The sequence below is a fragment of the Nycticebus coucang genome, chromosome 12 (assembly GCF_027406575.1).
Source record: "Nycticebus coucang isolate mNycCou1 chromosome 12, mNycCou1.pri, whole genome shotgun sequence".
Lineage (NCBI taxonomy): Eukaryota > Metazoa > Chordata > Mammalia > Primates > Lorisidae > Nycticebus > Nycticebus coucang.
Window position 1 is genome coordinate 64,392,892 of NC_069791.1, and position 15,029 is coordinate 64,407,920.

Below are 15,029 nucleotides of genomic sequence, written 5' to 3' on the forward strand. Positions count from 1 at the left end.
CTCTTATATCTGTTTAATTTCTGTTTAGAGGATCTGTCCAGCTCTGTAAGAGGTGTGTTAAAGTCCCCTGTTATGATGGTATTATCAGATATCATATTGCTCAGACTGAGTAAGGTCTGCTTCAAGAATCTGGGAGCATTTAAATTGGGTACATAAATATTTAGAATTGAAATGTCTTCTTGTTGTAGTTTTCCCTTGACCAATATAAAGTGACCATCTTTGTCTTTTTTGACTTTAGTTGCTTTAAATCCACATGTATCTGAAAATAAGATTGCAACTCCTCTTTTCTTCTGAATTCCATTTGGCTTAAAAATTGTCTTCCAACCCTTGACTTGGAGCTTTAATTTGTCTTTTGAAGCCTGGTGTGTTTCTTGCAGACAGCAAATGGATGGCTTGTGTTTTTCAATCCAGTCAGCCAATCTATGTCTCTTCAGTGGGGAATTCAAGCCATTAACATTTATTGAGATAATTGATAAGTGTGGTAGTATTCTATTCGTCTTATTTGGTGAGAGTCCATTGCTTAGTTTTATCTTTTGCGTCAGTGTGGAGGTTAGGTTCTGTCCTTTGATTTCTGAGTTCTTACTTTGCTGCTGATCCATTGTGGTGGTCGGTGTGCAGAATAGGTTGAAGTATTTCCTGTAGAGCTGGTCTTGTTGTGGCGAATTTCCTCAATGTTTGTATATCCGTAAATGATTTGATTTCTCCGTCAATTTTGAAGCTTAGCTTAGCAGGGTACAGAATTCTGGGCTGGAAATTGTTCTGTTTAAGTAGATTAAAGGTAGATGACCATTGTCTTCTTGCTTGGAAAGTTTCATTAGAGAAGTCTGCGGTCACTCTGATGGATTTGCCCCTGTAGGTCAACTGGCGCTTACTCCTGGCAGCTTGCAGAATCTTTTCTTTTGTCTTGACTTTGGACAGGTTCATCACAATGTGTCTTGGAGAAGCTCGGTTAGAGTTGAGGCGACCTGGGGTCCGATATCCCTCTGAAAGCAGTGTGTCAGAATCTTTGGTGATGTTTGGGAAATTTTCTTTGATAATATTCTCTAGTATGGCTTCCATTCCTCTGGGGCATTCTTCTTCCCCTTCTGGAATTCCTATAACTCGTATGTTGGAACGCTTCATAAAGTCCCATAATTCTGACAGTGAACGTTCTGCTTTCTCTCTCTTCTTTTCTGCCTCTTTTACTGTCTTGAGTTATCTCAAGAACTTTGTCTTCTACCTCTGAAATTCTTTCTTCTGCATGGTCTAACCTGTTGCTGATACTTTCCATTGTATCTTTAAGTTCCCTAATTGACTGTTTCAGTTCCTTCAGGTCTGCTATATCCTTTTTATATTCTTCATATCGTTCATCTCTGATTTGATTCTGTTTTTGGATTTCCTTTTGGTTATTTTCCACTTTATTAGCAATTTCCTTCATTGTTTCCATCATTTCTTTCATTGTTTTCAACATGTGTATTCTAAATTCCCTTTCTGTCATTCCTAACATTTCTTTACTGTTGGAATCATCCACAGTAGCTACCTCATGGTCCCTTGGTGGGGTTGTTCTAGACTGGTTCTTCATGTTGCCTGGAGTTTTCTGCTGATTCTTCCTCATGGGTGATATCTTTTTTCTGTTTCCTTGCCCTAATTTTCCTTTCACTTCCTCTTGCTCTTTAAGTTCTTGTGCCTGTGGACCAGAAGGGTGAGAAGGTTGAAGAGCAAAAAAGGGATGAAAGGAAGGAGGACCGAGTGATAAGAAAAAAAAGAAAGATAGAGAAAGGACAGGGGATGGGTATAAGGAATATTGAGAAAAAGAAGAGAGGCACAGAAAGAAGGAGACAGGGCAATATAGGTGTACAGTAGGGTACTTTGACACAACCTTAAAAAACCCCACCTTCTGGGGGTGCCCAGTTGGGTGGTTCCCTTTAGGTCAGTGGCTCTTTGCTAACCTGATCAGACACAGTACCCCACCTCTACCAAGTAGAGAGGAAAGACAAAAATGCTATAAAACAAACCAAGACAAGCAAACAGAAAACTTTACGGGGATAAAATTGGGTGAAAAACCAAATGATAGCGGTAGAAACACTAGCAAAAATGAAGTTCTAGTTATTAAAAAGGGCAGCAGTGGGAAATTATAATTAAACTAGAAAAATTGAGAAAGAAAAAGGGATCTGTATGGAAAAGATTGAAATTAAAAAACAAAAGAACATCAACAACATCAAAATAAACAAAAAAAACCAACCAAACAAAAAAAAAAGAAAAAAATACACAACCAAAAACAAAGCAGTTTGTATATGTTTTTGAATATTGTCTGGGCAACACGTGGTCTTCTGGGGTATGAGATGTTAGTCACAGTTCTGATACGACTGGAGGCTGCTGATTTCTCAAACCCCAGCAGGTAGACACCCTAAATCTCTCTTCAGCCCACTTAAAAGGCACTTTGAACTTGTAAACTTGCTGAGCAGAAGCTTTCCCAGCTTTCTCGCTGGAATTACTGCTAAAGTGGCTGTCCACTTACCCAGTATGCCAAAACCGGTCTCACTCTGCCCCTGAGGGTTAGGGCTGCAAGGCGGCTCAGACCCCACCCTTAGGCTACTTGGTTGCTGGGCTACCAGCTCCCACCTGTTTCTAGCTCTGCGACCCTGAGGGCGGAGCTTGCCGGGGCAGATCACTGACAATGGTTCTGTGTGACCCACCGCCAAACACTATTAGCTCCGTCTGGCTCAGCGGCTCAGACTGGGGCCCTAGACAATGGCCAAAGTTCTCCGCACTCCCGCTCAGGCTCTCCCCAAGGCAGTTCAGCTGAGTGCCAAGTCCAAAGACACCAAAACAGTTCAAAGGTAAGGCCTTTCTGGTTTGCAGTCTCACTGCTACTGAACTTACAGTTGTGGGCGGGTTTAGACGGATTGAACATACGCGACCACTTGCCGGTTTTCCACTGTTTTAGTCCTCCTCTTGGGGTCCAGAAGTCTCTCGCTGACTCCCTGAATCCTCATAGGAGTGATGATAGGCAGTTCCCACCAGCCAGAGATGCCTGGAGTCCTATCTCCCCAGACTCTCAGTGCCCAGATGGAAGGAAGCTGTTACTCGGCTGCCATCTTGCTCCGCCTCTCCCCAGAATTAGTTTTTCTGATGCGAGAGAGGCTGGGAAGGTCGTCTTCCTGTGGGTCCAAGAAGAGAAACCAGTGAATGTCTGATTTTTACAATACCAGTTTTGAAAAGACTATCCTGCACCCACTGAATTGTCTTGACATGTCTGTCAAAAAATCTTGGATGCGGAGAGAAGGGAACACTTCTAAAATGCTGGTGGAAATGCAAGCTCATACAACCTTTTTGGGAAGAAGTTCAGGGAACACTCAAGGAACTAAAAGTAGACCCACTGTTCACTCCTGCAATTCCTCTACTAGGTATATACCCAGATGACCAAAAATTATTTTATAACAAAGACATTTGCACCAGAATGTTTATTGCAGCCCAATTCATAATTGCCAAGACATGGAAACAGCCCAAGTGCCCATCGACCCATGAATGGATTAACAAATTGTGGTATACCATGGAATACTATATAGCCATAAAAAGATGGAGACTTCACATCTTTTATGTTTACCTGGATGGTGCTGGAACATATTCTTCTTAGTAAAGTATCTTAAGAATGGGGGGAAAAAGTATCCAACATACTCAATACTACTATGAAATCAGTATATAATCACCTACACATTCATATGAATGGCAAAACATAACTATAGTACAGCAATTGGAAGGGAAGAGGAGGCAGAGGGGAAGGCAGAAGTGGAGAGGGTATTTGGGGGGAACCTCACCTAATGTGCATGATGCAATGGTACATAGTAAAGTATCTTAAGAATGGGGGAAAAAGTATACAATGTACTCAATACTACTATGAAATCAATATATAATCACCTACACATTCATATGAATAGCAAAACATAACTATAGTACAGAAATTGGAAGGGAAGAGGAGACAGAGGGGAGGGGAGGGGGAAGGCAGAAGGGGGGAGGGTATTTGGGGGGACCTCACCTAATGTGCATGATGCAATGATACATTTCAAAACTATTAAGAAAAGAGTATAATTGTGATGGATGTATTAATCAGTTCAATGTAAGCATTTCACATTGCATATCAAATCAGTACACTGAACCCCATAAATGCATCAATGTACACAGTTATGATTTAATAAAAACAAAAATATATGAATGAATAAATAGATTAAAAAAATCAATTGGTAAGGGCTTATTTCTGAACTCTCACTTCTGTTCCATTATCAATATGCCCTTACTCTGTTATCACACTGTCTCGATTACTACAGCTTTATGGTAAGCTTTGAAATTGGGTAGTGTAAGCCCTCCAATTTTGTTTTCTTTTTCAAAATTATTTTGGCAATTCTATGTCTTTTGCATTTCTATATGATTTCAGGATCAGCTTGTCACTTCCTTTAAAAAAGTCTGCTGGGATTTTAATAAAGATTGCGTTGAGTCTATAGATCAATTTGGTGAGACTGTTGTCTTAATAATATTAAATCTTGCAATCTGTTAACATAGAATATCTCTTTATTCATTCACATTTTCCCTAATTTCTCTCAGCAATGTTTTATAATTTTCAGTGTACAAATATTATACTTTTTCTTGTTAAATTTATTCCAAAGTGTATTATTCTTTTTCATTCTATTGTGAAAGAACTTAAATAATTTCATTCTCAAATTGTTCATGACTAGTATAGAAAACTCAATTGATTTTTTTATTTTGATCTGGTATTCCAAAAACTTGCTAAATTTATTAGTTCTATTAGAACTAAATTTATTAGTTCTCAGAGGATATTTCTGTGGGTTCCTTAAGATTTTCTACATAGAGGATGATACCATTTGTGAATAAAAGAGTTTTACATCTTCTTTTCAATCTGTACATCTTTAAATATTTTTTGGGGGGGCCTTATTTCACTGGCTAAAATCTTCAGAATATTGCTAAATAGAAGTGGTGAGAATGAATGTCTTTGCTTCATTTCTAAGCTTTGGAGAATACAGTCAGTCTTTCACCGTTAAGAATAATGTTAGCTGTGAGTTTTTTGTGATGCACTTCATCAGGTTGAAGACGTTCACTTATATTCCTAGATTGTGGATGGTTTTGTCATGAATGGGTGTTGAATTTTGTCAATTGCTTTTTTGTGTCTGTTGAGATAATTCACCATCTGAGTGTGCCATCTGTTTTCTGCCAGGACCCTAACTGATAAAAATACTCACTGCAAAATAAAATGTATGTGATGGAGTTGGGTTCCCTAGTTCCTAGTCAATGAATTATTGCACTGTCTTGGTGCCCATTCTTCCAGCTTTTAGGTGTCAAGAGATTTGGTTTTAAAATACATCCACAAAAAACTTCATACTCCTTCTTTGAAAAGTGGAGCTTAGTTCTCCTCTCCCTGAGTGTGGACTGGACTTAGTGACTGACTTCTAATGAATTGAATGGGGCAGAAATGGTGGGGTGTGGTTTCTGTGACTAGGTCCTGGTAGGCATTGGCTTCTGCCTTGTTCTCTCTCTCTCTCTGCCTGATCACTCGCTCTGGGAGAAACCAACACCATGTTGTGAGATCATTTAAGAAGCTCTACAGAAAGGCCTGCAAAGTGAAGCCTCTGAGAGTGAGTCATTTTGGAAGAGACTACTTAAGCTTCTGACATTAGCTCCAGTCAACATCTGACTGCAAAGCCCATGAAATACCCTGAGCCAGAATCACCTAAGCTGCTCCCAAATTCCCCAGTGACTACAAGATAATAAGTGATTTGTTTTAAGTCACTATATATTGGAGTGATGTATTACGTAGCAGTTGAAAATACAAGAGACTTTACCAAGTTCTCTCAAAATTTGTTGGATTCTAAAAATGACAAAGATGAGTCTGAAGAAATAAGGATATCTGGACCTGGAAGTTCGTTTAGAAGTTAGGTCCTATAAGAACGGGGAACTGTTCTAAGAAGGTGTTGGCAAGCACTACATGTGAAAACATTTCACAAGTGGTAAACACTGCATAAATGAATTGTTATTACTAGAAGTATTATTGTACTATCCGAGCTTACACTCAATGTCATTTTGTCCAGCATCCTTCTTTTATTCCCACATGCCAGGTCTTCGATAGCTTACATTCTTCGTCTAAGAAAGGAACCCTCCCAACACCAACATGCTGACCAATACTTGATATGGACACACAAGGCCACCCACATTCTGCTTCCATCATTGTCCTTTCTAGAATGCCAGCCAGAGGAACCAGTATGCTCTGAATTTTGATCACATCTGGGTGGGTGATCTGCTTCCTAGTTGGTGTTCCTTGCCTGGCCCCTTCTGCAGAAAGTTTCATCCAGGGGAAAAGACCTCTAGCCATCATGTCAAAGGCTATAGAAGCATTTACATAGCAAGTGAAGTCTTGCTTAGCAATTGAGGGGGAAAAGAGAAACATTTGCCTCAGGCTGCCATCCTGTGCTGTATCCATTTGTACAAAGCAGAATGTAAGTTTCTGGTTTTGAAAAGAGGACAAGTTGCTGCTGATAAGCAGAGGGTCATCATCCATCTCCATTTGCATACAAATTACTTTCTCCTCTTCTTTTCAAGTGGACAGAGAGCTGGCTTATTGTTCTAAGAAGCAGCAAACTGTTCTCAAGTTGCCCATAATGTATAGGCTTTGTGGGTGCAAGTGACAGAAACCCAACCTAACCCAAAGTAGCTTAAGCTTTCTAATCTATCTAATCAAACCACAAAAGTGGGCAATACTTTAGCTGCAAAAGGGGATACAAATACCATCTTTGGTCTTATCTTCTCTTATTTCCAAGTTTTTTTTTTAATTATTTTTTTTAATTAAATCATAGCTGTGTACATTGATATATTCATGGGGCATCATTATTTCCAAGTTAATTGCCTTCATTCTCTCCCCACAAGGCTACACTCATGGCCTATTTGATCATCTCCAAACCTAAACTAGCTCTCCACTTGATATGGCTGTTTGGACATCTGGTAGGGCTCTCAAGGTAAACATATTAAACTCAGTTTATGATCTTGTCTTTGTAACTTGCTCCTCCTCATCCAGTGTTTTTCTACCAGAGTAGATGGCTCCTCTCTCCATCTCCTCAGTCAGCTGCATAAGCCAGGAACCCAGTGTAGCTTTTGACCTCTCTGATTCCTGCACAGCCAGCCAGGAAATACCGCTAGGGTCCAGTTGCCTCTTTTTATCCCTCTTTTCATCCCTTTAACATGGGCTAATCACCTTCTAATGGGCCCCTCTTATGTCTACTCCTGCCTCCCTCTCACTTCTTCTCCACATGATTGCCATCAATGTCCTTAAAAATGTACATTGGATCCTGTGGGTCCCCTGATGCACACCCTTCTCTCACTGTTAGGATAAAACCCCCAATCCTTGCTGTGGCATGATCCCACCCAGCCTCATCAAGAGCTTCTTTCCTTCTTGCTTTTTGCTCTTCAGACACTCTGCTCCTTCCCATTTTGTAGATTTTATACATATTGCTTCTTCTGCCACGAATGAACATTTTTCCTTTACCTACTTTAGTTCCCCTTTACACCTCAGAGCTAGTATGGGAGTTTTAAAATAATTCTATTAGTTGGTTGACATTCCTCCCTCCAAAATAGAACCTAATTCGCCTCCCCTTGAGTGTAGGCTAGACTTTGTGACTCATTTCTAATAAATAGAAGATGGTGGAAATGACAGTGTGTGACTTCTGAAACTAGATCATACAAGGCATTGCAGCTTTCTCTTTGTTTCCTCTCTTGGATCACCTGCTCTGGGAGAACTCAGTTGCCAATGTTGTGAGGATACGTGAGCAGTCCTCTGGAGAGGTCTACATAGTGAGGAAATGAGGCCTCCTGCCAACAGCCATGTGAGTGAGTTTGGAAGGAGAGCCTCTAGCCCCATTTGAACCTTCAGAAGATGCAGCCCTGGTCAACATCTTGACAGTGACCTCATGATAGACACTTACTCAAAACCACCCAGCTAAGTCAGCAACAAATTCCTGACTCACAGAAACTGAGACAATAAATATTTTTTAAGTCACTACATTTTGTGGTAATTCTTTGCCCAGAAATAGATGACTACTATAGTAATTTCCTACATTATTTTTTCTTGTAGCATTTATGGCATTTAGAGTTAAGTAATTAATGATGGAACCAACAGTTTAGAGATGTCTGTTGCCATAAGTGCTGTGGCCTCAGGGTAAATACAGAATTGAATGTCACCATGTGCACTAACTGGTGATGAGTCAAGCCTGTGCTGGGAGGCATTGGCATGCCAACCAAAACAGGCACCTAAAGCCTATTGTTTTAAATAATCTTTCCACTGTAAGATAAAATTAGTTTTCATAACAACCATGCATATTATTTATTTATTTTTTTATGCATATTATTTAAATTCAGTAAAATATCTCCTGTGTGCACTAAAAATGTGCACATGACAAACAAAAGTGTGACACTTCGCAGCTCTCCTTCTGTATTGCTGTTTTAAATGTTAAACAAATAAAAACTCCAAGTGGTTGAAATGAAAGGCAGAATTAAAGTAACTCAAATTCTCTTTGTCTTCATAATAACTGTGCTATTGTTTATTTTGAATCTATTGCTTAAACATAATAGATATGTAATATGTAACACCATAGGGATTGGAGACCCAAATCACACCCAAGTGAGCCCATGTATTAAACACCTTGGCAGACCTCCTCTTAATGTGAACATGTGCAGCTGAGTCCTTGCATACTGGGGGTTGACTATATAACCGGGACCTCTCCAAATGAACCTTCATCTGTCTAATGTAATGTTATTTAGAGGACAAGTCATTCAATATGCTAATCTGAAGCTATATTATTAAAATCAACAGTAACTGCAGCAATTTTCTAGAAATTAGACCAACAAAAAGATCTGGTGTGGGTGTGGGAGGGAGGAGGCATATTTTATCACTGGCATTGCATAGAACTGAGCATGGGGAAAATAAAAAGTACATCAACTTTTATTTGGTTTTATTATTGTTTTAAAATTCTCTACAGACAGTGTACCCCTTATGGTGGCCCTCTGAGGTGGGCAGCTCCTGTTCCTGGTCCTGGAGAAGTAGGGAAAGATTCATCAGGTATGGTCTATGAGCAAGACTCTGAAGGCACAGGGATGGCATTAGCCATCTAGTGATTTTGCAGCATCCTTGCAGACATATTCTTTGAGTATCTTTGCTGTCCCCAGGGACAGTGCTTTGGGAGGCAGTGCCCTGAGATAACTCTGGATCCACTGTGACAGCCAGGATGTGGGTGTTGGTCCATCCTTGCATCAGCTTCAGCCTTTCATGCCACTTGTCTGTCACACTGATGGAGCTTGGAAACCAAACAGCAAAGCCCTCCTGGAGCAGAGCACGGGCTTGTGAAAGACACTTTGGATGCTGTCAGGTTATAGCTCCATTTCCTATGTAGAGGGTTTAAAATGCATTTAAATATTTCAAATAGTCTCTAAATTTTTCAGAATTCATAAATTTGGAATAGTAACAAGAGCATAAAAGGTAAAGCCTGTTCCCAACCAATAGGAAACAGAACTGGTGTATACGTTTATCATTTATTTCCATTTCTTACCTGGATAGTCCCTGGACATTTGATTTCTCATTTCCTGGAGAATCTAAAGACAGAAAGCAGAACTTAGTGTTAAATAATATTTACTCTACACCTGTTCAAACTACCTGCAACACACTATTCATTTGTCCTTATGTACAAACATCAATCCTGGGAACATGAAATTTTAACTATCAATAAATATTCCGACATCTGCACACATGGAGCATCTAATTCCAGCATCAAAATGCAGATAGGCATGAATAGATATTTGGATTTATGACAAAAGGGATATTATCTGAATACCCCTCCCAGAAAGGGCTAGTGATGATGCCTACTTCCCTCTGCCTGTTTCTACCAGGTTGGTCCTGTAATCCTGTTTAATTAACAATAAACATTGCAGGATATTTTTCCCATTTGAATTATGTTTGAAATGAGATGGCTGGATGCTTCTTACAAAAATGCTTTGAAAAATAAACCATGTCAGAAATGAGTGATTTATTATCACTCAGAATGTTGGCAGGGGAAATCTCAGAAGAGGAGAGAATTGATGTTGCTTCCTGCCGGCATTTCTACTAAAAAGCTGGTCCAATTTGCTTTCTTCCTGGGCCCATGCATGGGGCAGATTTTGCATGAGGCCCTCCCCTTTCTTATTTCGTGCCTCTGTTCTTCCTTCCTCCTAGAATCTGCCCCCACTTTGGAGGCCAGACCCTCTGCCTCCATGGCATAGGGCAGGCAGGGGGTAAGAGGACAGCTTTGAGGTCCCTGGGGACACTCCCCACTGTGACGCTGGCCATTAGCCAAAGTCAAAGGTCAGAAGAATGAAGCTTTTGAAGACTTCAAATGAGCTGCATTACACTGTGGAAACGTTTGCAGTTTGGTAAGCTTGCAGGGCAAAGTTCTTGAACAGATTCTACCCAAATTACAGGGTAGCTCTGCTCTCAATAATTTGCTCTGTTAGAAATATAAGCAGTTATTTGGGCACTTACTATGTATCACACATTGTTCTGAGTCCTTTCTGTGTAGAATAGCACTTGGTCTTCACAAGTGTATTATTAATACTATCCTGTTTTTACAGAGGAGAAAACCAAAGAACACACATAGCAAGCAAGAGGCCAAGCCAGGAAAGGCACCCACACTGTCCATCCCAGGAGCCAGAATCACAGATGTCACTGTACCCTCTGCTATTATTAATGGAAGCCTTTCCTGAGCACTCTGCAAAGCCATGTGCTAGGTCCACAACAATATCACTTCTTCTTTTCCTGGTGGGATCTGTAGAACGGGATTGTTGTCCTCCTTTGACAGTGGAAGAAACTAAGGTTCAGGGAGTGAAGTCTAAAGAATAATTGTCTAAAGAAGCCCTTACTGCCAACGTGTATTCTCAAATCCTTAGCTCACTTCTAAATCACTTGTGTTGTAGTACTTTGCTTGTGGCAATGACAGGTGGGCCATGGGGACTCGGATTCACCTTCAGAACTGGGAGAATTCCAGCTCCATGTTTCTTACGTCTGGGTTCTGTTCTGAATTTTCTTCCCTTGGCTTCATTCTAGTGGCCAGCAGAGAGATCCAAGGAACGACCATATGAAAACCACCATGTGGTCCCCTTCCCTTGCCCTCACCCATCAGGCTATTCACAATAGGGAAGAAGAACTGGAAACTGGACAATATTTAATGTCAGAGAGGATATGGGGTGGGGGGATTCCCATGCCCAGTAGGTGGAAATGCAAACTGATCCAGCCTTGGAGAGCAACTTGGTGGTGCCCTGGGAAATTGAAAATATTCATAGCTATTGCCCAGGAATTCCACATGCATCAGGAAACAGGGATAAGAAAACAATGGAAGATGCCTCAGTGCCCATCAACAAGGTGGTGTATTCACATACCAGATTTCTGTAAGCAATTGAAGTTAATAAACTAGATGTACAGAGATCAACATGGGTAACTGTCAAAAACACAAAGTTGAGTGACAAAAACAAGTTCTAGGGCTTGTTCTTCCTCAAGCCCTAGAGGAAGGCTTGAGGAAGAACAACAACTTAGGCAGCCCAAACAACAATCTTATAGATTGTTCATGGGCGAGCCCCATGTACAAAGTGAAGGCACATACCCCATTTAAGAGAGAGGAGGGAGGGTACAGTCCTGTGAGCAGGGTTGAGTGTGATTTTACTTGATCTGTAATGTTTTGTTCATTTATATTAAAAAAAAACACACAAGACAGAAGATGTTGGCATTTGCCAATTTAGGGTATTAGGAACCCTGGAATTTGTTATTCTCTGCACTTTTCTGTGTTTCAAATATTTCTGAAAACTCATTACCAATGTGAAAGTACACACTGAATTTATATGGTCCTCTTCTTCAATGAGTTTGTTTTATAGCAGATCTGGTGGCAGAAAGGGACTGAAGTTATCTCCTCAAACAAGTGAATTTCTTACCAACATGCTTTCCCCGGCAGCATGGGCACAGAAAGAAAGCAAAGAGATGGCTATGTTTAACAGTTGTATCCAGGCAGCCTTAAAAAAATCTGGATGCTGTAGGCAATATTGATTCCCATATACACAGAGACATGAACGGGGGTGGGGGGGTGGGGTAAAAAGGGAATTAGTCAATAAATGCATTTCTTCTGCTCCTGACCTCAGATAACGTGCTCTGATTAAGGGCCTTGTCACTTATTTTTAAAACCAGTGTTAAATATTAATTACAAGCCATATGGCTTGACCCCAGGAGGGGCCATCCCTCCCCTCCCTCGGGGTCCTTCTGGGGCTCCAAAAACCTCCCCCCAGACTTGCCACCCTGGAACCAGGCAGATTTAGATTGGAAATCACCATGACTTGCTTTCTCTACCAGCGTAAATGTAGACAGGACAATTATGGAAACAGAATTCATTGTTTGAACAGGCTGAGGTCATAATATTAGTGTAGATTTAAAAAATCATTTCTTGGCCAGGAATTAAAAATAGCTCATTTTCCTCCCCCAACCTCCCACCCTTTTCTTTCTGTCTCTTGCCAGATTTAGAATCCGAGGAAACTTGATGGGTTACCTCCTAGTTAGTATTCCTCCAGCAACTCATATTTGCAACATCCCTGAAAATCATTTTATTTTAAACACCAGTTCTTTGCAATATTCCTGCAAGGGAGTTCCAAGTTATTAGCTCAGTTTTAAATAGGAGATGGGAGCAGAGAGGCACAGGGCCTACCTAAGGAGGCTCAGGGACTGATTTGGAGATGGCACCCAAACTTTTGCCCCAAAATCTGAGCACTCAAGAAGAGAGGAATTTCAGCCCCTTTACCTTATTGGACCCTTTTCATCCATTTTCAGTGGGCTCTCCACTGCCTTAGAATTTTAAAAGTTTCAATAAAGGCTTCTAATAGCACCTGATTTTATATACGTGGAAACACCAATCTACGGAACGTCCCCAGCCTGAGCTGAACTTGGGTGTCCCAATGTCCCATCTGGGGTTCTTGTCACTCTGTCTCCTCTGCACTCGATTGAATAGTGTCCTCCCAAATTCATGTCCACCAGGAACCTCACAATGTGACCTTAGTTGGAAAAAGGGTTTTTGCAGATGTAACTAGCTAAGTCAAGGTCATCTGGGTTCCACGTTCATATCCCGAGGCTGCTGTTCACCCAGCAGTTCCTATCCTTCTCTTGGTTTTGCTTTTGAGAAGCTGTTTTCTCAACCTATTCTCCAACTTTAGGCTCAGTGCCCGTAGCACAGTGGTTATGGCGCCAGTCACATACACCATGGCTAGCAGTTTCGAACCTGGCCCCGGCCAGCTAAACAACAATGACAACTGCAACAAAAAATAGCCAGGCATTGTGGCAGGCACCTGTAGCTGTACTCCCGGCTACTTTGGAGGCTGAGGCAAGAGAATTACTTAAGTCCAAGAGTTGGAGGTTGCTGTGAGCTGTTACACCACAGTAGTCTACTGAGGGCGACATAGTGAGACTCTGTCTCAAAAAACAAAAAAAACCCTATTCTCCAACTTTAGTGTACAAACGGGTCACCTGCACATCCTGTTCCATTGTAGTTTCTGATGTCACAGGCCTGGGGTGGCCTGGGGTTCTGCACCTCTAACAAGCTCCCAGGTGATGCCCAAGTGGCTGGTCTGGGGACCAAATTTTGAGTATCCTGGGACTCCTCAATGCCTAATTCTGGCACCTCATTGGCTTTCTGGCCTCCTGGCTCACCTCTATCAAACCGACAAGTTGTTAACACCACTTTATGGCACAGTGAAGGCACGTAGTGAAGGAGATGAAACGGTGGAATGCCACCAGGTTAAGCTCTGTTGTTGTTACGGCTTTTTATTTTTTTCCCTACATCTGGGAGCTTTGGAATTTCATTAATGGTATAAAGGACTGCTGAAAGAATTCCATAGTGTCCCCTCAGACCTTTCAATAAATAAACATGTTGAATGTAATAATAATAATAATACCATAAAGAATTATATTGCAGTAAGAGATTAGATGAGTTGCCCCAAACCTTGACAATCATGCTGCCTTTGTCTGGAACTATTGCTTAATGAATCCCTAAGTATTTTGATTCCAATGCAGTGCTCATCCTTCTGAGCTGATCAGTGCTATTTGCTTTATTTCTATAAGATCTTTACATAAGTCTCTTTTATTTTGCTGACGTCATCCTTTTTGCAGCAGCGTGGCTATTGGAGCATAGGGGAAATCACGTGCAAGGGCTCGGGAGGCGGAATGACGTTAGAAGCTATGATACAACTCAGAAAGTATAAGAGGAAATAATTATTACAGCAGAGAAGAAATATCACACTAGTCTACACTAATGCACTTAACTGTCAAACAAAGAGATCTTTAAGATGATGGAGCGTGCCCCATACAGGAGGAAAATGAGAAGGAAAAATGCAGCTGCAATTTGTTCTGCGTATTCTCTCTCCTAGAAGGAAGAAGGGATCACACTCTGCACTGTAACCATTTACTAAGAAAATCGCTGCAAATTGGGAAGGAAAGATTCAGGCTGCAGCGATCAGCCCGGAGTCAGGAGCCAAGCTCCCAAGATTTGGGTTCCAAAAATGGAGTCCTTGGTCACACACCCCCATAGAGCAGAAAGTCCAGGCATGATTGAAAGGGTGAGAAGGAGGTCTTCACTCCACAGGGCTGAGTATTTAATACCTTCTAGGTCAAAAATAAGAGCTAGTGTGAGAAGGAAGGCAATGATAACCATTGTGGGGTGATTTCATTGGGTCCTTGCAAAAGCCCATGGGGCAGTTTGTATTATATTTTAGTGATGGGCAAACAGGCTCACAGAAGATAAAATGTCTTCATGTGGGCCCTTAATCCATACTGCCAAGTGTTCAGCTCTCCTGTGTGCTTCTTCTCACCATCCCACCCTGGTTCTGGCTAAATGGATTCTACATTCTGAGTAGTGAAGGTAAAACCGAGTATCTCTTTAAAGAAGTTTGTCATGTACAATTATTGTCAGGTTTTCCTCAAGGCCAAGTATGGGCTGGTC